The sequence below is a fragment of the Peromyscus eremicus genome, chromosome 23 (assembly GCF_949786415.1).
Source record: "Peromyscus eremicus chromosome 23, PerEre_H2_v1, whole genome shotgun sequence".
NCBI classification, from domain to species: domain Eukaryota; kingdom Metazoa; phylum Chordata; class Mammalia; order Rodentia; family Cricetidae; genus Peromyscus; species Peromyscus eremicus.
The window spans coordinates 16,145,292-16,168,932 of NC_081438.1; positions in this window are offsets into that span (position 1 = coordinate 16,145,292).

Here is a 23,641-nt window from a genome sequence, read left to right on the forward strand (position 1 = left end):
TTCAAAAACTCATAAACACACACATCACACATGCTGACTGGCTAAGTGCTTAGAGAGATACAGTGATGGAATGCATATGGCCTCTACCCTCAGTGGTTCCTAGACAGACTTTTCTTATTGGCCAGCCACTGTCAGAAGTACATTAATAGTATTGACTTATCTGTGCTATTTACAGTAGTTCAAGGAAGGAAATGCTAACATCTGTGTTTTGTGGGTGAGGACTCAGAGGAATTAAGAAGGCATGGAGCTCCCTCACATGCATGCAGCTGGTGGATGTTGGATCCGGGCTCCTGCCTTAGCAGAGCCCCTGAGTTGACCTCTCAGCTTGTGTGCTCTTGTTTTGTCTTGTGATAGGAAGGATCTTGTGAATGAAAGGATGCCATTCTTAGAGCTTCCTAACAGAGGGGTCAGCTGGCTCATGAGCCTCCCTCCCTTCTACATTTATATGTATATGTGTGTCATAGTTAGGGTTTCTATTGCTGTGAAGAGACACCATGACCATGGCAGCTCTGATAAAGGAAAAACATTTAATTGGGATGGCTTACAGTTCAGAGATTTAGTCCGTTATCATCATGGTGTGACATGGTGGCATGCAGGCAGACATGGTTCTGGAGAAGTAGCTGAGAGTCCTACATCTTGACTCACAGGCAACAGCAAGTGGTCTGAGACACTGGGTGGTATCTCGAGCATATATGAGACCCCAAAGTCTGCCTCCATAGTGACACACTTCCTCCAACAAGAGCACACCTACTCCAACAAGGCCACACTTCCTAATAGTGCCACTCCCTTTGGGGGCCATGTTTTTTCAAACCACCACTATGTGATATGTGTGTTTATGAGTGTTTGAATGTGTATAGGCACACACGTTTGTGTGGGCATGCCCTGCATCTATGTGTGCCGGTAGAGACCCAATATTGACATCAGGAATTGTCCTCCATTGCTTCCTGGCTTATACATTGAGTTAGGGTCTCTCAGCTGAACCCAGAGCTCATTGATCAGGCTACTCTGGCTCATCAGCGTGTCCTAGGAAGCCTCTGTCTCTGCTCCCTGAACACTTGAATTACGGGTGACTGCAGGTCCACCTGGCATTTACATGGGTCCCAGGGACCTGAGCTCCAGTCTTCACATGTGTATAAGAAGTGCTCGCTCTACCAAACTATCTCTCAGCCCAGCTTTTCTGATGTTTGTGATGACTGGTTTTCAGCCACATCAACAGAAAGTCACATTTTCTTGGCAAAGAGCCAAGAGTCTTCAAAAGTCTTCACGGGAGATGTGAAAAACAATAGATTTGTAGACTGTCAATCTTTCTATGTCTCTCTGATGAGCTGGTGTATTTATTATGTTTTCATGGCTTAGTAATTATATTGTTTGCCCATAAATGATTGGCTTCCTGGGTCTCAGAAGCCTGCTATATGATATGAGATGGTATTTAACTCTTTTCCTTCTAAAAAAGAAACACGAATAAGATGATACTGGTACCAAGAGGGAGCCCAGAAACTCATCTCTGAAATAATTAAATGTCTGGGCTTCTGACTTCAGCTAGACAGGGCAGTAATGAGATGCTAAAAGCCTAGTGAAAATATGTTAGTGTGTCCAAGTCTTTCCTGCCCCAAGGAAGCACTTTGTTTCTGAGTCTGGCTTATGAGTGCTTAAGGGCCGTGTGTCTCTCCACGGCTGAGTTGTCGCATGGAAATTTAAAGTTATCCTACTGTTCGCTTTGAAGCATTGGCTTTGAAATAGCTTCCTTGTAGCATAGCCTGGGTTAAGGCAGAACAGCTGGGAAGAGTTCAGTGACCAATGTATCCTGAAGGGTCGGCTTTGCGGACATGGTGAGATTGGCAGATGGCATGTGTTCTGAAAGGTGTCCCTGGGGAGGATGCTTTGAGTGACATGAGCTGAGCCAAAGCACCATGGAAGATTCTGGCCGAGAAGGAATAGCAAGGAGGAGCATCTGTCAGATCTCTTCGGCATCTCTACATTAATTAGGCTCTAAGAGCCCCACACAATGAAAGCTCAAGCCTTTCATAAGCCAAACAAGGGATCGGTTGGACCACGTAGCTGAGAAAGACTCGTCAAGTGAGCCCCAGAGTTGGACTGACTTTCCTGGGACCTGGTTGTTCTGTATTTTGCAAGGCTGCTTCTGCTCTGTCAGCTTTCCTCAGCAGCCTCCTTTGTGCAGTGACCTTGGCAGGGGTAGGGGTTATTAACACCCCAGCCCCACAGCCAGTGGAGATAGTGTCTCTTTCCAGCTTGCCGGGAATAGACAGACGGAACAGACTTGGGTGTGTGGTCCATTTCTATGCAGGTTCCACTGTAGACATGAAATGAAATGTACCAATTAGCCAGTCAAATGAGGTGTTTCCAACTACGGAACTAGATGAGGGTTCTGTCTTGAGTACCAGAGAGACAAAGAAATGGCAGAGGGGGCTGGTGAGATGGATAAGCAGGCCTGCACAAACCTGATGGCCAATTTAAGTTGAAAGAGATTCCATAAAGTTGTCCTCTGACCTTTGCAATGTGACATGGCAGATAATGGCAGATACACACACACACACACACACACACACACACACACACACAGATAAAAGACCACAAATGAGTACAAAATGACAGTTGCTTCTTGTCATGGTGAGCTTCAGTGGTCAACTTGACAAGTAGGGGAATAAAGAATCTCAACTGAGAAATATATCCCCTTAGACTGGCCTATAGATAGGTCTGCAGGTTATTTATTTATTTATTTTTAATGAACAACTGATGTGGGAAGGCTCAGCATTCTGTGGGTAGTGCCATCCCTGGGCAGGTGGTCTTGGAGTGTATAAGAAAGTAGCCTAAGCAAACCATAAAGAGCAAGCCAGTAAGCAGCACTCCTCCATGGTCTTTGTTTTAGTTCCTGCTTCAGAGTTCCTGCTCTGACTTCCCTCAGTGATGGACTGTGATTCGGAGATATAAGTGAAACAAATCCTTTCCTCCCCAAGCTGCTTTTGGGCATCATGGTTTCTCACAATGATGGAAATCCCAACTAACATGACATAGCAGCCAGCTTCCTTCAATGAAAGAGATCTAAAGACAAGGAGATAGAAAGATGCAAGGGGGAGGGGGTCACAATGATTTTCTTGTCCCAATCTCAAAGGTGCTACAATTTCTGACCCAAGCTAATTGTTGAAGTCCATACCACCTCAGTGGGCCTTCCCTTCCCAGATCTCCTGGACACCTCATGTTTTTATAGTGAATCCCATCCAGGATGCAGGGACATAAGTGAGGCTAGGTATAGGTGAGGTCCTTGAGCCCAAAGAGTTGAATACAGCCCATTAATTGCAGGAAGGGAGTGAGGTTTAGGGTGGGTTGATTTGAGCTTTTGCCCGGTCTCAGGCACCTTAAGTGATAGGCTGCGTGAATAGAGCATCTGAGCACCTTCACATAATTGCTTCCATGCCAGCATGTATGGACTGATGGACTGACACCCAGGCTAAGACCTTAGTGCTTCACGCCTCTTACATGTACATCCATCTTACCTCACTATACCTTGGGAGCAATACTCTAAGGATTCCAGATAGGGATAGGGATGCACAGAGCAGTGCTGTGTCCCAGGTTCCCAGGATGGTAGAGGCAGAGCAGAAGTTGGGAGCCCTGGGCAGGTGCTTTTACTCATCATGTTAATAGATGTACCAGTTTCCCACTGAACACAGCACCGTGTGCACAGCCAAGCTGTTTGTTTCAGAGACACTTTCATTTCTTTGATTTTTTCCCCCCTCTTGCCTTTGAATTTCTACAGAGTGACTTGTTTTAAGTAAGATCTGAGACGTTTGAAGTTATTGCCTTTCAGAGATTAAAACATGCTCTCATTTTCCCCCAACACAGTGCAAATGACTAAATATGAATCTCTTTATATTAAGAATTAAGGGGTACACAAAGAACATTGTAATGAGAACTCTGAAATCATTTTCTTTTCCATCCAGGATATTTGCATCCATAGAGGCAGAAAGGAGAGTAAAATCTCCAGATTAAATCATGGTTTTCAAGGAATGCATGCAGTGAATTCAGTTATTTCAGGGCTTTTTTAAAATTATTGATACCTATCACTTACACAGCGAAGAAGATATTCCTGGCATTAGTAGCTGGGAGAAACACAAATCGCGTTAGTCCTGAGAACAGCGGAAGGACTACAAAGCAAGGGGCAACACAGAGCCCTCGCTCGATGCTTATTAAAAAGGGGGAGTCTCCCATTTCCATTGTCAAGTGCGTGGGCAGCCAGCAGAAAATGATCAGCTTTATTCTGTTCCCAGCTCTTCTTCTGCCTTTTCTATCTACACCACCTAAATTGCTGTTTGGATTTAATTTGCCATTGAAATCGCGCCACCACTTACGGTCTAAGCTATCTTGATAAGAAAACGATTCAGACAGTACAGAGCTACTTTCTTGTAATTTCTCTGCCTCCCTCAAGTGTCCTGTTCACTTTCCTAAAGACCAGCATGCCCGGGTAAATAAGCCAACCGAAGTGTCTTCTGTTACCCACGGCTTCTCAGGCCACGCTTCCTGAACTCCGAATGATTTTATTTTTTCAAATTAAATCATTGATTTCCCAGGGTCTAACTATTTAAGCTTTCAGTTTGAGAGCAGCTGTTTTCATTAACCGGGCTTTTCAACACGGTCATCTGGAAGCAAAGATGCTCCCAGGCCCCGAATGACAAATACAGTGGACTCCCTCCATCCATGGGGCTGAGTCTCAAGGCCCTTGGTAGGTGTTTCAAGCTGGATAGAAGCGAACTTTGCACACACCATGTCTGCAAAGACATATCTATGATAAACTCCTATTTTTAAAATTATTATTACTATTACTATTATTATTATTATTATTATTATTATTATTATTATTATTTTACTTGAGGATGTACTTTGCTGTTCCTCTTTGAAATATTCAACTAGGTAGTCTTACCATCCTTACACTTTGAGGTCATCGTGAAATAAAACAAGAACTATTTACTCAAAGGCTTGGTGGCATTTCAACAATAGACAGCCTGGGAGAGTGGTCCACTAAGTGAAACACTGGCCGTGCAAACATCAGGATGTGAGTGTGGTTCCCCAGAACCGACATAAAGCCGTATGTGATAGCACACATCCGAAATCCCAGTGCTTCTCGGGTGAGATGGGAGGTGAGGGATAGGGCAACTGGCACGTGGCATCTCCGGCTTCCGTTTGCTGTTACTGACTATGGTAGTTTGGGGCCCAATTACTTAACCCACAAGACTTCCCGTGACCCTGGATGGATATTTAGAATGCCAAGGAGGATCTGCCTTGTACACATAGGTGGCCTTGTCTGGCTGCACACAGAGGCCATGGCAACTGTCTGTCATCACATGAACATCCTGGTGAGAGAAGAGGGTAAATCCCAACCCTTCTGTCTCCTACAGCCAAGCCCCAAGGCCACATTATCTATCCAGAAGTCTCATTTTCCCTATTAGGAGGGACTATTAAACAGTTCCCCACCATCCCCTCTTTTCTTCCTCATCCCTCGTAAAGCACAAAAGGAGACTCAACTCGAGTTTATGGACAGTAAGGAAAAGGCTCTGAGGGTTTTTAGCTCCCAGTAGAAGTGGGTCCTGAGTTTGAGTTGACCTTATGCCAGGAGGTGTCTTCTGTTGGATTTTGTGTTTCAAGACACCCATAGCCAACAAAATTTATGAAAGACAGTGACCCTTAAGTTTTCATTTATTTATTTTTTTGAGACAGGGTCTCATGTAGTCCAGATTGGCCTCAAAATTCCTCTATACCCAATGGACTTCTGGTGTTTGCCTCCATTTTTCTGGTCCTGGCATTAGAAGAGGGTACCACCACACACTTTTTTTTTTTTTTTTTTTTTTTTTTTGGTTTTTCGAGACAGGGATTCTCTGTGTAGCTTTGTGCCTTTCCTGGAACTCACTCTGCAGCCCAGGCGGGCCTCGAACTCACAGAGATCCTCCTGGCTCTGCCTCCCGAGTGCTGGGATTAAAGGCGTCCGCCGCCGCCGCCGCCGCCGCCGCCGCCGCCGCCGCCGCCGCCGCCACACCTGTTTTATGCAGTGCTGAGGATGGGATGTAGGGCTTTGTGAACGTGAGTGCTAGGCATACTGTGCTTGCTCCTCAGCCCTCGGCTTTTTGTTTTGTTTTTTTTAATCAGGTGTGTATGTGAGCATGCACTTACCACATGACCCGTGGAAGTCAGAGGGTGACCTCGGCTGTCAGTCTTCGCCTTGTTTGAGTCAGGGTCTGCTTTTCACACCTGCATACACTAGGTCATTTGCCCTGCACACGTCTGGAGATTCTCCTGTTCCCATCTTCCATCTGGCATAGGAACACGGGGATTACAGAGGTATGCTACTGCATCTGTTCCAGGAATTTGGACTCAGGTCCTCACGCTTGCATGGCAAATGCTTTACCCACCACACCACTTCTCTCCTCCCCTCTCGCCCAATTAAATTGGAGATGGAGATGGTGACTCTTTCCATCATGTAGATGATGGAAGGACCTGGTGATTTGGCAAAACTATATTTATTTAATTTTTAAAAATTATGTATGGGCCTTTTACCTGCTTGTATGTCTGTGTACTGTGTGTGTCTGGTGCCCGAGGAGGCCAGAAGAGGGGATTGGAATCCCCTAGAACTGGAGTTACAGGTAGTTGTGAGCCTCCATGTGGGTGCTGAGAACTGTATCTCAGGCCTTTGTAAAAGCAGCCAGTACTCTTAACCTCTGAGCCATCTTTTCAGCCCTAAACAATAGTTTTAAGGGAAAGCTGGCAGACTGTGGTTCCTCTGTGTCATAGTCAATGCAAATGCAACCCTGAGAATCTGGCTCTCTAGAAAAGCCTCAAAGAAGCAATCACCTGTGCTGGATTGCAGTCAGACATATTCCTTCCTGGAACAGTTGCTTTTGATGGTTTTGTTTCAAAGTCCTTCCCCAGCTGAAGATAGTATCCCTGCAGGATGAATCAGTAGGAGTTATCTTTGATCTGCCTTATGCATCAGTTCACTGAAAATCAGAGATTTGTACCCATCTATAGGATTTCCGTGACCAAGGTCCGTTAGCCACACAAAGCCCGCAAATTAAAGAAAAAGTAAACATCTTGTCTAATCACATAATGTACTACTTAAAGTTAAATCAATATGCCCAGATTCCTAGGCTGAATAAAACATGAATCCCTAATACAGTTATAGCAGGCAGTCAGGGCTAATGGGCCCATAGTTCCAAGACTTAACAACCAAGATAGGGATGCAACGTGTGTGGGGACAGCAATGGAATAGAAGGGTGGAGGAAATGCATTTGACATTTGCTCCAGTGTGGGAATGTGCAAACGAAAATCAATTTGCTTGAGCTCATCTCTCCTGCCCAGGAAGTATAGATGTGTGGCAGGAACCTTTCTTTATTCTTTTTAGTATTTACTTCCCCTCAGTGAGGGTGAGCTGAACATTTAGCTTCCGTGTGCAGCCTCAGAGTATGACCTGGAAGGAAAAGTGAGTTGGTACAGTTTCCTTGAGATGGCAAGGTCATTCTAACCCATATGGACAGGAGGATATGCGTGTGTAAACATACACACACACACACACACACACACACACACACACACACAGAGAGAGAGAGAGAGAGAGAGAGAGAGAGAGAGAGATTTCTTTGGAGTAGGAGGAATGAATATGGTTTTTTATTACTTTAAGTTCAGAAATCTTTAGGGAGGAATCCTTGGCTTACTTCCAGTTACCAATCCAGCCCCTACATTAATGGCTGGGTGGATGGGTTGGGAATGTATACTGAGGAGGGAGGGATGCTTCTTGAGGTAAGAGTGGGCCATAACTAGAATGAAACAGGCTTTGGAATACTAAAAACAAACAGACAAGCAGTGAGAATCCTCCTGTAAAAGGGTTTTGGTTTGGAAAAACCAATAGAAGGTTTACCCTATTTCCAACGTTAACTCCAGAGCCTAGGAAACCTAGACAGACAGGATTATAAGGTTATAATGAGTTATCTGAGCATCCTTTGAGTGTTTAATCTTAGAAGAAATGATGACTCAGATAAGACAGTGCCTTGACTGTCATAGGATGACATAGGGTAGATCCTGGAACCAATAACCATTGTCTCATCTCCAGAACAGGAAGTGTGGCAAGCCTGAGTCAACTCCTGTAGGACCTCTTACTCAGACCACAAAGCATCTGAATAATTAATATCCAGTCCCAAAGGAAAGAAAGCAGCACGGTTGTTTTGCTGTACAAAGTTGAGCTAATGTCAGCAAAGGAAATACGTTTTCTGTCCCTGGAATTAGGAAAGATGGTGTGCATGCCTTGGCTGTGAACACATCAATGCTTCAATTCCAGAAGACAGCTTGAGCTGTTGGCTCTCTCATCTTCTCCTCATTCCATCACTCACCTCAGCTTTTCTTTGAGGTGAACTCTGACTTGTTCCCAGTGAGCAGGGCAAGACTTTCTGATGGGAGTGGAGAAAAGCATTTGAGTCAGAGGTATGGATTTTCCTTGGATAAAAAGCTACAGACAAAGTAAGTAAACATGTGTGAAAAGGAATTAGGGGCTGAGGAGATGGCTCGGTGAGTAAAGGTAAATTTGCTGCTGAGCCTGAAGACCTAAGTCTGCCCCTGGGACTCTCATGATTGAAGAATGGAAACTGACTCCTGAAAGTTGTCTTCAGCTTCAACATGTGCTCTGATGGGCATGTATGTGTAGGCATGCACACACACACACACACACACACACACACACACGCACACACACACAATGCAAAGAGAAATAAGTTACTTGAAGTTCAAGGTTGGGACTCTGGTTGCAGATGGACTTATGACTGCAGACTGGCAGAAATGGTTACCTTTGGATCATTCTTGTGACATATTTGTTATATGTCCATACATGGCAGCTTGATAAGGAGTTTTCAGGGAACTCCGTGCCCTCTGGGAAAGACATCTTGGATTTCAACCAAGCAGAGATCAGTCAAGTCTTTCTAAAGATAGAGCTATTCCCTACAGTTTATTGATATTGTTGAGTAGTGTCTTTCACTGAACGCTGGTGCGGCACAACGTCTTGTCTTCTGCTGCTTCATTCAGTTCCTCTCTTGATTTCCCTCTGTAGCATGAATCTTAAAAGGTCTTAATATAATCAAACCTGAAGCCAGGTATTGGGGTGAATGCTGGAAGATCAGAGAAGCAGAACAAGCCACAGCTTCCTCACCTTGCCAATTCCTCAGCTGATCCTGTTTCCTCAGACTGGATGCCTCTCAGCTGAACTGTGCTGCTCAAAAGCCTAAAAGCTTAACCAGGCTCTAGTTCATGGTCCTTATGCCTTATATACCTTTCTGCTTTCTGCCACCACTTCCTGGGATTAAAGGTGTTAAGTCACCAAGCCTGGCTGTTTCCAGTGTGGCCTTGAACTCACAGAGATCCAATGGATCTCTGCGTTGGGAATGCTAGGATTAAAGGTGTGTGCCACTATTTTCTGGCCTCTATGTTTAGTGGCTGTTCTGTCCTCAGACCCCAGATAAGTTTATTAGGGTGCTCAATATTTTGGGGAACACAATATCACATCCCTCAAAGATACCCTGTGGTCTGAAACAGAAACCAGATATTCCTTTCCCTAACAAGTTGCCTTTGGTTAGAGTGTTTTCATCCCAGCAACAGAAAGCAAATGATAGCAGTGTTCAAATGAATATGTGTTTACATAATAAGAAAAGATAATTGTCCTTATCCTTGTAGAAACCTTCCACAGATGGGCCACGCTCGAGGAAGCCGTCATTCCAGTGATTTGTGTCTGGAAGGCACATGATATGTTAATTTGCAGAGCCTCTGACACATCTCTGGGTAATCCATCCATCACTCTGAAGCCGCCATTGACTTGAGGATTCCTGCTTAATGTATGATTAAATGGAAGCCCCAGGAACACAGATTTCCTCCTAGGAAGCATTGTGAAGGGCTTCGCACAGATGGTGTGGCACACATTCTGGAGTCCAAAGTACCCATCGCCTCTTGCCGTGGCAGGTTCATTTTATGATGCTCTTGGCCTACAGCAGTTTCCCATCCAGGATGAATTGTTTGTTGATTCTCCTCTTTTCCAGAGAGAAGCAGGAGTGGGTTTTAATAATACATGGGCAGCTATGCCCAGTGGCCACTCCCACACACAAAGGGGTCATTTGTTCAGTTAATGCCTAAGGAGGCAATAAGAGGAGTCTGGGAAGTATGCAACTTGGAATCTTCCATCCACCATGGGTGATGCCACCAGCAATGACTGATCTTGGTTGGTTGTGTATGGCTACATCAGGAATCAAGCAAAACCTAAGAGCTGGGTATGCCTGTGAAGGACTTTCTTGCTTGGATCCTTTGAAGCGAGAAGACTCACCTTAGGTCTGGGTTATTGGAAGACACACTCTAAATCGGGGCTTCATCTTCTGGTGGCAGCTCACGTAAAAGGACATGGAAGAGGGGAGCTTTGGCTTTTTTGCCTGCTTTCCCTCACTCTTGCTGGCAAGTTCATCTATCCTGCTGCTGAGGCATTCCTTTGTTGGTGTTAGAACACACTTCTTCAGGATTCCAATATAGACTGAAGATAGCGCGTCTCCAGGAATTCCCTGGGACTCCAGCATTAGATTGGGGCTGGTGACACACCCTGCCTCAGGAGTGAGAACAACTGAGCAACTACCTTGGCCTTTCTGTCAGGAAGCATCCATTATTGGGCTACTTGGACCACAGTCTGTAAGCCTATTTTATCTGGAATAGACAGATACTCTGCAATCTTATCACATTCCTTAGGGTGGGTCTTGATTCCATACTTCAACCTCCAGATCACTTCCAGGTATTAAAATCCCTGTGGCTTTGCTTCATCGAATGCTCCCTTATCTCAACAGTAATTATAATGAACACAAATGGGAAATCTTTGATACAACTCATTGCATTTTTATCCTGTATAATTACTTTGGAGATTCTCAGTCCTTAGACATTTTTTTTTTGTGTTGTGTGTGTATTCAAGATGGTTATCAAATCCGCACATCACCTTTGATCTTAATTAATAATTTTTCTGTTTTCTATTAAAAATAATGCTAAAGCATCTGTAATGAGTGTGTACGTTTTATGTTATAGGTTTATAATTATACACACCCACACACCCCTATATATTTTTGTTTAGAATGTTTGGCTCAATACTCACTAAGATAATTCTCATCTCTCTTTAGAGAGTATTGAGTGGTTTCAATAATGTGCTATTGATTTGTATGCTTCCTTTTATCCTCAAATTCAGCCTCTGTCACCTGCATTGAGAAAATGCATCTGGGCCCTTTGAACGGTTTTTCAGTGTGATCTGGCCCAATGCTAAACCTTGCCAGGAGAGGGCAGTAGAGAGACAGGCACGTCTTAGAGGGCACATACCTTCCCTGCACAGCTCCTTCCCAGTAGGTGCCTGCCTGGCCTCTGGGCCCAGCTTACACAGTACTGGCGGCTTCTCCAGTTTCCACTCACCCCCCACAGGGAAGGTGGCTCCTGCAGCAGCACCCCCACAGTGCGTGGTTGCTCAGCCATACACAGCAGCCAGCAGCTTCTCTCCCTTCAGCTGAGACCCTTCATACGGACATCCTTGCTGGTGTCTGGTTATAGGTCACCTCTGGCTGCAGGGCTGCTGAAGAGGTAGGCAGTACTTGGGTGAGGGGCAGTCCACCTGCCTCTCTAGTTCCTAAACCTAGGCCTTTGAGCACGCCATCCCACTAGCATCCCAGGAGTGGTCAGCTAACTCTATTTTTATTTCTTGCCGACCCTCTGTTATCATTTTTTTTTTTTTTTTTAGTTTACAATCCTGGACATGGTGAGGAGGCTTTCAATCCTTCAAACACACTTCTCCAGGCAGCAGCTGACTCTGTTAGTGTGACCTTCTCAGCAGGCATGATTTACAGGCTTGGCCGTTTGTCTTCTCTGCTGTTAAACTGCAGCAGTCAGAGGAGGGACGAGGACTCAGAGGACTGTCTTAGTGGGCAGGAAGAGTCCATGGACATCCTTAGCTTGCACTGACAGCCTTTTGATGTCTCAATGACCAAACCAGATTGCATGTGCCTGTGGACTATCTTATGGAAGCCTGTTAATCACAGGTTTAGGACAATATGTACGCCTCATACATCTATGCTGCTGAACCCCAGCATTTTGTCACTCTTTTATCCATCTGTCTGTCCGTTCGTCCATCTATCCATCCATCCATCTATCTATCTATCTATCTATCTGTCTGTCTATCTATCTATCTATCTATCTATCTATCTATCTATCTATCTATCTCTATATATCTATTTGTTTTTGTTGTGTATGTGTGTTTATGTATATGTGTTGGGTGGTTGTGTAAGTCAAAGGACACATCAAGTGTCATTTTCAGGTATTATAGTCCCTCCTTTTTTGGGGGGAGATGGGTTCAGTGTCTCTTTCTGAACTCGAGGGTCATCATTTGCTGCATTAGCTAGGCTGGCTATTCAGGGAACTCCCAGGAGCAGCATGTGACCACTGCACCCCACGCCAACATAGGCACATTCTGCTTTTATGTAGGTGCTGGGGATGTGAACTTACATCCTCTTGCTTTCACAGCAAGTGCTCTGAGCTCCTGAGCGCTCCCTCTACCCCTATAAGCCGCAGAAATATCCCAGGGAATTAGGATAGGAAGACAATAAAGTCCTTGTGATCGTAATAGGAGGACCAGATAAAGTTCTAGTAGAACACAAATGATGTCGTGGGCTGCCCCCTTTGTGGATGGACAGAACATCACAGGAAAAAATAACGTCCTCCTTCATTCTCAACCGGCTGTCCCTTTAGGTTGTTCATAGTTTTATTTTCCCAAACCAAACCAGTGCTATGATTAATATTCTTGCTGCTGTATTTTGTACACATTCATTTCTGTTTCTTCAGGCTACAGTCTCTGCCTGCTTGACAGGGTGTTTGTATTAAAGTCTTTTAACTTTTTATGTATTGTTTCTTAGCACTCAAGAGTCTTGAGGATACAATGTAATGAATGATCCCCGTGTCTAGCATTCTTCTCTGCCTCACCCTCTCTGGTCAAAATTTTGCACAATGTAGGAACGGAAAAAGGTTGCCCTGTGGCCCTGATAAATTGTATTTTCCTCATTCCCAAAGTAAATACTAGTCTTGGTGTTCAGATGTGGAATTACGATAAAAGGAGACAAATTCATTTATCAGTGCTTTTGAGATATATTGCTGAAATTTCCTCTGAAATTATTTTTACCAGTCTATATGTTTCCCTTCACTTTCCCCAAATTCCATGTTAAAACAAAATAAAGCATACTGTCAACTTGATAAATCACATCTCAGCAGTCTGGTGTGTGTTTCTTTGATTACGAATGGGATTAAATGTGTTTTTATTTTCCTGCAAGACTGACAGAGCTGGTACAATGTTTTGTGAACATCCAGACTTTTCTGGATATGTGTTACTGTGCCTTTGTGTGTGCCTGTCTCTATTTGTGTGTCTCTTTCCTCTGTGTGTATCTGTCTGGATACATGTCTATGTGTCTCTGTGTTGTTTTCTGTCCCTCTCTCTGCTTTGTGTGTCGGTGTGTATGGGTCTTTTGACCTTTGCAGCACATCTTGGCTGATTTGGATGCAATTTTTCGGAAGAGTGAGCCACTATGACCCATTAACATCGTACAATTTTTTTTCTGATCAATTTTGTAGAGTTCAGGCCTTCAGGAGAGGAGAGAGATGTGAATGTATACAGAGGGAGTAACTGGCATGCCCAAGGGGTAGTTAATATCATATGTTAAGAGAACTAGACAGAGGTTGGGATGCAAGAGAAGATGACAATATACTAGTCTGGCTTACTTTGCTGCCAGTGTGTAAGTCCTAGACCTGACACAGACCCAGGAACATACCAAAGAAGCTGGTAACCCTGGCTTAATCTGTAGATGGGAACTGAAATAAATGAAAGTGGATTGTGCAGAGATCTGCAGCTTGCTGTGATGCTGTAGCATGCGATACTTCTCATGAGGGCAAGGCTCTGTCAACAGCCCCCCTCTAAAAGTACCAAGCAAACCTTTGAGTCACTGGTTAGAACTCATTAAGGGCTACAAATTGCAATCAGTTATAGTGCCCCTCGGTGTGTAAAATGGTCACTGGAATATGTTTTTTTAAGTTATATTAAGCAATAAGAAAAAAATTAAAACCCAACCTATACAATCACAATAAGGCACAGCTTTCTTCTACTGTAGTGAGTCATGTCAATGAGACTCACTTGCCAAAATCTTTAGGAGCTGGGAAAAAAAGATGAGATAAAATATATATTACAGGCTGACTTGTTTTCATAGCAGGAGGAATTATTTAGCAACTTTGCCTCAGGTGAAATATATTAACAACACGCCTTGGAAAATATGTTTGTTATTTGAACCAAAGTGACACTTTCACCTTGGAGATAAAGCCTCACTGGAGTTATTAGGTGAGCACAATCGGTCTGCAGCTGAGGAGAGTCATCTTAATTTAGCTTGCTCCTAACAAGTCCAGGAAAGTAAATTCTCTCTATGCCCTGACACCACAGTGTTTAAGAATTAGGACTGGGTCTGGGCCTGAAAGAGGGAAGGAGAAAAAAAGTCTCTGATTATATTTTCTTTTAAGGTTTAATCAAATCTCCAACTGTGAAATAAAAGCATATTATACTAAGATATTTACTTCACTTTGTGCCTGTTAATCTTTTCTTTTAAGCTTAAGGCTTTTATTCATTTAGTTAGTGTGTGTGTGTGTGTGTGTGTGTGTGTGTGTGTGTGTCCACAAAATCCCCAAGAACTGGAGTTAGGGCCATCCCTTGTGGGTACTGGAAACCAAGCTCAAGTTATGTGCATCAAATTATCTGCATGAGCATCAAAAGCTCTTAACCACGACTCCCGGTTTCTTAACACCTTAAGTCAATGAATCTGTACCTGTGTTCAGTGCTGCGAGGCAGATTGTGCCCTGAGATTTAGTAATTCACCATGTTCAAATTTCCTTTGCTTTGAAATTTGTAAAGATAAGAATTCAAATCAACATTCACAATGGTAACTGGAGCCACCTAAGAGAATCCAGCATGCCCACACAGTCATTCAGTTGTCTTCTGTCCTTGGAAAACTAGGCTGGTGATTTCAGGTGTCTGTGTCTGGGGTGAGGAGGGTTGAGGCTCATCCCTCCAGCCATGTTCGTGGGATGTGATTCCCCTTTACCTTCGAACCATTGACATCACCACTTCCCAGGGATTCGACTTTGGTCTTTTGTAACCTAAACTTCTAGAGTACATATGAAGGTACACTACATGAATGGACACAAAGATCAAGTTAATAAGAGTAAGTTTGAAGCCAGGGTGGTGGTGGCGCATGCCTTTAATCCCAGCACTTGGGAGGCAGAGGCAGGCGGCTCTTTGTGAGTTCGAGGCCAGCCTGGTCTACAGAGTGAGTTCAAGGACAGGCTCCAAAGCTACACAGAGAAACCCTGTCTCGAAAAACAAACAAACAAAAAGAGTAAGTTTGAAATATGATTGTATTGCATTGTATTTCAATGCACAGACTCTCCAAGAAAGGGGACAAATGGAAACAATGCAAGAGAGCTCAAATTTTAAATTAAATTAAAATGAGCTTTGGTAAACACAAAAGGATTGTTCTTTCTCCCCTAAGTCTACCAGACTCACAAGAGCTGGGATTGGCATATTTAAATCCATATATGTTATTTATATAAAGCTTAGTCAAATCCTAATGCACAGTAGATATATAAGTGTTCTTTGAGTGAATTCATGAAACCAGCATGGATGGTCCTAGCCTGGGAGGAAAGCAGAGCCATGGTCTCTGGTTCCTGTTCCTGACCTGACAAGGCTCCTAAGAACCCCAGCCATGCCAGGACCATAGCACTTGTGTGTTGTTACTGGGCTGGTCCGTGAGGGTTCACTTGGTATCTCACTGGTCTTTGGTTTTGCACATTCACATCGTTTTATGTCGTCAGCTACAGCAACCACTTACAAAAAAAAAAAAAAAGTGTTGTCCTATGTTAGAGTCATCAAGGATGCCTCTTGACAGGTCCTCAGTGCAGGAAATGGTGGTCTGATCCACTTCTCATGGCAGTCAGGAGAAAGAGGCAGCAGATGTATGCAGGACTACATACAGACCAAGTTAAAAGAGCAATTACAAACATTTGTCTTGCGGGACTGCTTCTACGAAAACATGCTCATAGCAATGCAAGACACTTATCCCAAAACCAAATCCTAGATTTCAATCACCTGATTGGTACCAGGCAGTTCCTGCTCTGCATTTGTAGACATAAATAAAAAGGTTGGATTTTTTTAAAAATCATCTATGAAGTTGTTAGTATCAAAGACACAAAAATCCTGAAGATATATTTCCTGCCCTAAGCCAATTAACACCGTAATTTCTAAGTGGCCATGAAATCACTTTCATTACACAGCCATATGTTGATACCACCTGTGTTTTACATGTTTAGCGTGTTCTGCTTTTTCTAATTTTAATCGATTTATTTAAAGGAAGCTTTCTGTCAGCGCCATAAATAACCAGTCAGATTTTTCCATAAACGAGAATTAAACGAGAATGAAGTCAGAGCACATGACTAACCCATGCCTTTGCATGCTCTCTGGATGGTACTGCCTCCTGTGGTTGCAGGCTTCTATCAGCATCCCCAAGAGAGGGTAAGGCAGGCATTGCAGATCCCAGCACCAGAGGCTCTCCCTTCGGGTCATGAGAGTCAGATGTAGTGAAGGAGAATAGAGAAAGGATAACCAGCACGCAGAGTCAGTGCTACTTAGCTTAGAGTCCATGCAGCATCTCCTGCCATCTTCCAGCTAGGGGACCCTGGACGTTGTTGTTAAGCACGGCCACTTCCTGAGGAATGTACAAATGCCCCTCACAGCTTTTGAGCCTTGCGATTTAAAGAACGTGGGCTTTTAAAGTCAAGTGCGTTCATGGTGGCTCACATGCCAATGCTTGGTAGGCAGAGGCAAGAGGATAACTCTGAGTTCAAGGCTACCTCAGGCTCCCTAGTGCGTTCCAGAGCAGCCTGGGCTATATAAGAAGAGACTGCCTCAAAATAAAACCAATTTAAAATTTCAAAGAAAAGGAAAGTGAAGAAGAATTATACCCCAAGCTGCTGTCCACATGAAGATGGTTTCTAGAACTCCAAGTGATGCTCAGTTTCTTGGGTGTAAATAAGATAATATTCAAGTCAGCAATATTGAGACAATCATTACAAATAAGCAAAGAAATAAGAGCTAAGCATACACAAAGGAGAGAGGATGGTCAGGCTTGAATCCCCACTGTGTGACTTTACCAGAGTTACCCCACTTCTCTGTGCCTTGCTCTTTTCTGCAAAAGCATGATAAAATACAGATCCCTTTGTGGACAAGTCTTGTGTGAAAATTGAACAAGTCAAGCGCATGTAGCTCTCATGTGGTGCACAGGTCTGGATCTTCTGATGCGTATCACAGAATGGGGTTCATCAGGCACAGAGCATGAAGCTGCCAATACTCCCATGCTCTCAGACTAATTATGTGTCCACTATATTTTTTAAATTAGTTAGCAGAGGAGGCAGGACCAATAACTTTGAAGTAAGATGTGTGCAGTTTATGTCTAGAAGCGAGAAGCAAGACAGAGTTTCATGATGTGCTGAGAAAGACATGAACATTCTTCAAGAGGGAGAAGTGTTATCCTAAAATGGGGGCTATGTGTGTGGTATCCAGTTCAGAAGCCGTAAATGACCTGTGGTTCCAGGAGGAGCCAGGCTCTAGGACTGCAAAGCTTGTAGCTGTTTCTGTAGAGACCAAGCATTAATAAACAGAATCAAAGGCTGAATGATTGATTATTTCAGAGCTTCTAAAATATTAGACAAGAGGACATTGGCCAGTCACATCTTGATTTACAAAGAGATTGACTCAGGAAGGAGACAATATTCAAAAGACCTTGGTTGGAAGTCAAGGAAGTAAATGTGATGGATTTAGAAGGAACAAACCCAGAGGGAGGGCTCAGATCTGTCATCAGAGCACGTGTCAGGATAAAAGGAGATGACTGAGTCTGAAGGGATGACTGGGGTCTGAAGGGGATGACTGGGAATGGAAGGGGATGACTGAGGTCTGAAGGGGATGACTGGGGTCTGAAGGGATGACTAGGGATTGAAGGGATGACTGGGGACTAAAGGGGATGACTGGGGTCTGAAGGGATGACTAGGGACTGAAGGGGATGACTGAGGACTGAAGGGGATGACTGGGGTCTGAAGGGGGTGACTGGGGTCTGAAGGGGATGACTGCAGACTGAAGGGATGATGCAGGATTAAAAAAGGATTGATTGTCATTCCCAAGGCCACAGCGTTAAGGAAGCCAGAAGTTTACTCAAATTAAACAGACCCTCCCCAAAGCAGAGTCAGTCCTTCGCTTTGAATTTTTTTCTCTTTTCCTCTCCTCCCTGGAATACAGATGCAGACCTTCTGCCTCAGGTAGACAACAACTTGGGCAGCTCCTGTGTGAATAAGTACTGCTTTCCCCAAGTCACAGCAAAGGTGGTGGTGTTGCCCGTGGCTATTTGCAGTTCACAGAAGGACTTTATACTTGGGCAAGTCTCTGATCCAAATGAAGTAAATGTCTGCAAGGAAGAGTCATACTTAAGTTTTGCAAGACACAGAAATTGAATAGTCTTAGAGAGGCATGCATCTGGCTCAGGTCACAGGCAGTTAGTGATGGATGCAAGAATCCAGATAGACCTCTGACTTGGAATCTTACGTCCTAACAACTGGACCAAGAATTTTGAATCACAACTCTCAAAGAGATAGTTTTCCTCTATTCTAAATTAGAGTTATTCCCAGTGAGCCAGAGGTGGGTCCTGGAAATGATGGTTTTTGGAGACCTGGAAATCACCTACTTGCCCGCTGATCTGTGCAGCAGCTCGGGTTGGATGGGGTAACTGTTGCCCTGCTCACCCACAGAATGGAGTTTTGACTGCCATGCTCTTTCACACAGATAGGCAGGCCAAGGTGATTTTTGCTTGCTTACTGTGTAGACTTTCTGTGGGTGCCATTCCTACTCGGGTAGTGTGCCTCCAGGTCGCAAATAAACATTTTTAATTTCTTGTAAGAGCAAACCACCATGGCATAAGCCAATGGATAACTGACATAGGAATCCGCTCAAAGCCCAAGTATATCACATTTGTATATCCCATAATAGAAATAAATGTTAGTAATAATGCCTTTGCAAGTGTCAGGTCATGGCGATGCTTTTACAAGGCACCTTTAACTCTGGGAATGAACTTGCCATGAATTTGGCCTTTCCCACTGTTTGGGACATACTCCAAAGAGTTTGCCCAAAGGAACTAGGTTTACCAAGATGGGAAGAGACATGGGTTAGGGGAGGGTCTAGTTCCAATGGGGGCTGGACACTGTTTCAGAGAAGACATCCATTCAGAATCCTTGCATTAACTGCTGATGGAAGTGCTTTAGCAGTGCACTATATATATATATATATATATATATATATATATATATATATATATATATATATATATATATATACACACACACACACACATATACATATATATATACATACATACATACATACATACTATTATATATATATAATATTATATGGAAAAAGTAGGTAGATAGAAAAACAGATGCATCAAAGATACATGAAAAGTAAAATTGAAATAAAGGGAAAAATGCAAGAGAGAAGTAGATTTTAGAGTGATTTCTTCAATTAGGGACATGCACACACATGCAAGCCCATACCCATACACACATTTGTGCATGGATCTTCATGGGCAGTGTTGGGGAAGAAGGAGCAGGCAGGACAAACAGAAAGATGTGGGGCTTTCCCTTCTAAGGATCTTCCCCACAGCGCTTCAGCCACTGCGTGCCATGGGAGCATGGGCTTTTTGGATGTGTGGTGAGTAGGGGTGTGGGTGGGCTGTTTTTTCATGGTTGTGATGGGACCTTGGTGTCTTGGGATGAAATAACTCCCAGCAGGCTTTGTCGCGATGGAGCATCATCCCCCTGAGAAAATCTGTATCTCTCAAAGAAGTTGGAGATGGGGGAGCAAGGCAGGCCTTTTCACAAAATAAGTACCTTGTTTTCCTCAGCCTCTGAAAGCTGGAGGACTCTGTGACCCTATTCCTGTTGTTTTTCCCAATTCGCCTTGTAAAGCAGCAGAGAGAGAACCATGGTGGTTGAACACCCCAGGCTTTCTCTTTAGGTTGTCATGCTTATAATCTCCCTTCAGGAAGAGAACTGAGTGGGTTGCCACCACCCTCTACCATCCTTCACTCCCCATCCGAGTCTCTGGACTCAGCAGAGTGATAGGCAAGGCTGAGAACACTACCCCAGCCGGAAAACACATGTTTAAATTTGTGCTTTCCGACTTCCCCATAAAACAGCCACAATTCAGTTTTATGACAGCGTTTCCAACCAGTGTGTCAAGGAGTCCATAAAAGAGAGGTGCATTGTAAACACATTAGGAAGAAAAGAGTCAGCAAACACCATCAAATGTAAGTGTTCTCTTTAGTTTTGAAAATAGTTATCTGCTTGGGAAATCAACTGACTTGAAGCAATGAATCCCCAGCATGGGGGCATAATGAGAGGAAGGATAGCAGCCTAAGGAAAGGAATTTGATTTCCAAGGCAGGCAGAAAGCTAGGACGGGAACGGAATTGTCTCTTCCTGTGGAGCAACTGCAGAGCGAGTTAAGCAGGAAAAGCTTTTATGTTGATGAATGTCTTCCAATCCAGTGGTGGACATCATCTAGGAAGACAGAGTTGCCACCATGTCCGTCCTGTCCATCTTCCGGTCTTGAAAGCTCTTTGTGTTATTACAGGAAAAAAAAAGGGGAAGCCATGTTTGCTTGATGGGTCATATCCATCCTGTCTGGTAGAGATATGTAGGGTGACTTGGTCCACGCTCCGCCAAGATGACTCCTCGCCTCTCTAGAGGTCCCTGTACGGTTTGTCTAATAGCGTTATCACCTGCTCTAGCCCGTAAGACCGTGATTGTGCTGGTTACATTTTTGTCAGCTTGAATAAAAGTTTGGGTTATCTGGGAAGAAGAACCTCAGCTGAGAAAATGCCTTCATCAGACTGACCCATGGGCAAGCCTGTGGGGGCGCTTTATTGATTAATGATTAATGTGGGAAGACACAGATCACAGTGGACTGTGCTACCCTGGGCATTGGTTCTGGGCGTGTATAAGAAGGCAGGCTGAGCAAGACACGAACAGCAAGCTACTAAGCAGCGTTCCTCTATGGCCTCTGCTTCAGTTCCTGCCTTGAGTTCCTGTCCTGACTTCCCTTAAATAATGGACTGTGAGCTGTCAGCCAAATAAACCCTTTTCTCCAGGTTGGTTTTGGTCAGTGTTTTATCAGAGTCAGAGGACGTAACTAGCATGGAAGGATTGGATTTTACTGCTTGTGTTTACAGTTGTCTTTTTGATACTGTGGAATCTCAATTTCACATACTTAATAGCTCTAATGGATAGATGCCATATTGTTCTATGTTCATTTTAATCATTGTCAACTCTAAATTTCCCTCCGCTTTGAACCTTTTCAGCAGAAACTATTAAAACGTCGCAGAGGGTTCCTGCTTCCTTGGAGAAGCACCATCTCTTACAAGGCATCTTTGCCAGGTAAATCAAACTGGCACAAATATTGCTTTATGGAGCCCAACACCTGTTCCTCCTGGCCTCCCATACTTTTATTTGAACATATAGGAGGGGGAGATAACAAGGTCTTGAGATTGTCTTGATTTATGAATGCAGCTTATGCCAGAGGACTTAGCACACAGAGTATTTTTTATTATTATTTTTTATACTTTGGTTGCTTTAAATTTCTACTTACGGTACTTTATCTGTGAATGTTTTGCCTACATGTATGTCTGTGCACCATGTGTGTGTCTGGTGCCTACGGACGTCAGAAGAGGTCATTAGAACCCTTGGAACTATAGTTACAGACAACTGTGAGTTGCTATGTGGTTGCTGGGAATTGAACCTGCCTCCTCCGGAAGAGCAGCCAGTGCTCTGAACCATGGAGCCATCTCTCCAGCCCTTGCACTTTAGCTTTTAGGGACAGTATATAAAAGAAGCTTAACTTCAATTGGCCTTACCTTCTTTGCCCTTTCAAAATCTCTAGTGACACTGACAGTGACATTTTAAACAGTGTGCTTATACGTGATTAAAAGCATAGATGTGAGTCATCCTCAGGAAAGCATTGCTGTAGCACTGGTGTTCTTATGATGCATTCCACCACATGATTGTCTACAGCTAAATGCACAGATCATGCAATGCAAGATCAGACTCTGCTTGTCCATTTTCATCCATGTCAAACGTAGAAGCAAAGATCATTATGTAAACTCATTAAAGTAACCATAAGTCCAAGAGGGGTACAAACACCCACACCCACCCCATGTCTATAAGGCTCAGGGAGTCTTGGGAATATCAAGGAAAGGGGGTTAGGAGGAAAGGACCAGAGAACAGAGGGGAAGGGGAGGAACACTATATTATGCTGGCCTCTGGGCACAACATGGCTGTGCTTCATCTGGACTCAGAGAAGATGTAGTTAACTGTACAAGATCAAGCCAGTTAAAAATTCCATCTAGGACTGGGAGGGGTCTTCTTATGCTCTATCCTGGCATAAGGAGCGGTTGTCAGTTAATGGCTGTTGAAAGGAGGAGAGAGTTGCTTTTTCTAAAGGGTCATGACCTTCAGTACGTTGTTCTTGATCCAGTGAATGACCCCAATGCCCATAAGTGCATGGGTGGAGCTAAGTGGACTTGGTGGATTAGAAATAAATAAATAATGAAGTTGGGAGGCTGATGTGGTATGGGGGGGACTAAAAGGGTTTGGAAGGAGGGAGAAGGGGAGACATGACCAAGGCCCATTGTACATGTGCGTAAAATTTCCAAAGAATAGAAAAAAAAATTAAGATGAGATATAGTTTTAACCACCGCTTGTAGAGAGTCTAGAATTAATGTCGTCGATGGAATAAGGTGATTCAGGATCATACAACCTCCTCTGCAGTTCCCACTGCTTGTCAGTGTCTGCATCTGTGACTTGCAGATGCGGCTCCCTTGCCATCCCAGATGTGGCGTAATCAGTAGGTAACCAGATGCGTGAATTCCCAGCACAGTGCATAAATGGAAGTGTGCTTGCTGAGGGCTCTGTTTCTTACACCTCAGTGGGGAATAGTCTTAAAACCACAAATTAATCTAGTCATTTGTTGTTAACTAGGATCATCTGATACAGTTCTTTCTTCGAGTGTAGCTTCGTAGGTTCGGAAAACAGTTGTGAATCATCAGAAGACTCACTTTTTTTTTTTTTTTCTCTTGGACAGTTGGAAAACATGGATGCAGCAGCATGAAAACCCAAATTTACACAAGTGCATCACAGTCAACACATCTTACTATCCAAACCAAACCTGGAAATTACCATTGATGTGCATGAAAGAGAAATTGCCTGGGAAACAACTTTCTATCAAAGTTGCCAATATCCCAGAAACAGAGAATAATGAATCCATTTCCCTGCATACAGAGATCCATCCATCAAACGGTCATAGTTGTGATCCTGGGAGAGACAAAACTATCAGATGTACTGCGGCACAAAAGCAGCAGTTGTTTTCAAAATTCACCTCCCCCTGCTCCCCCCCACACACACACACAGAG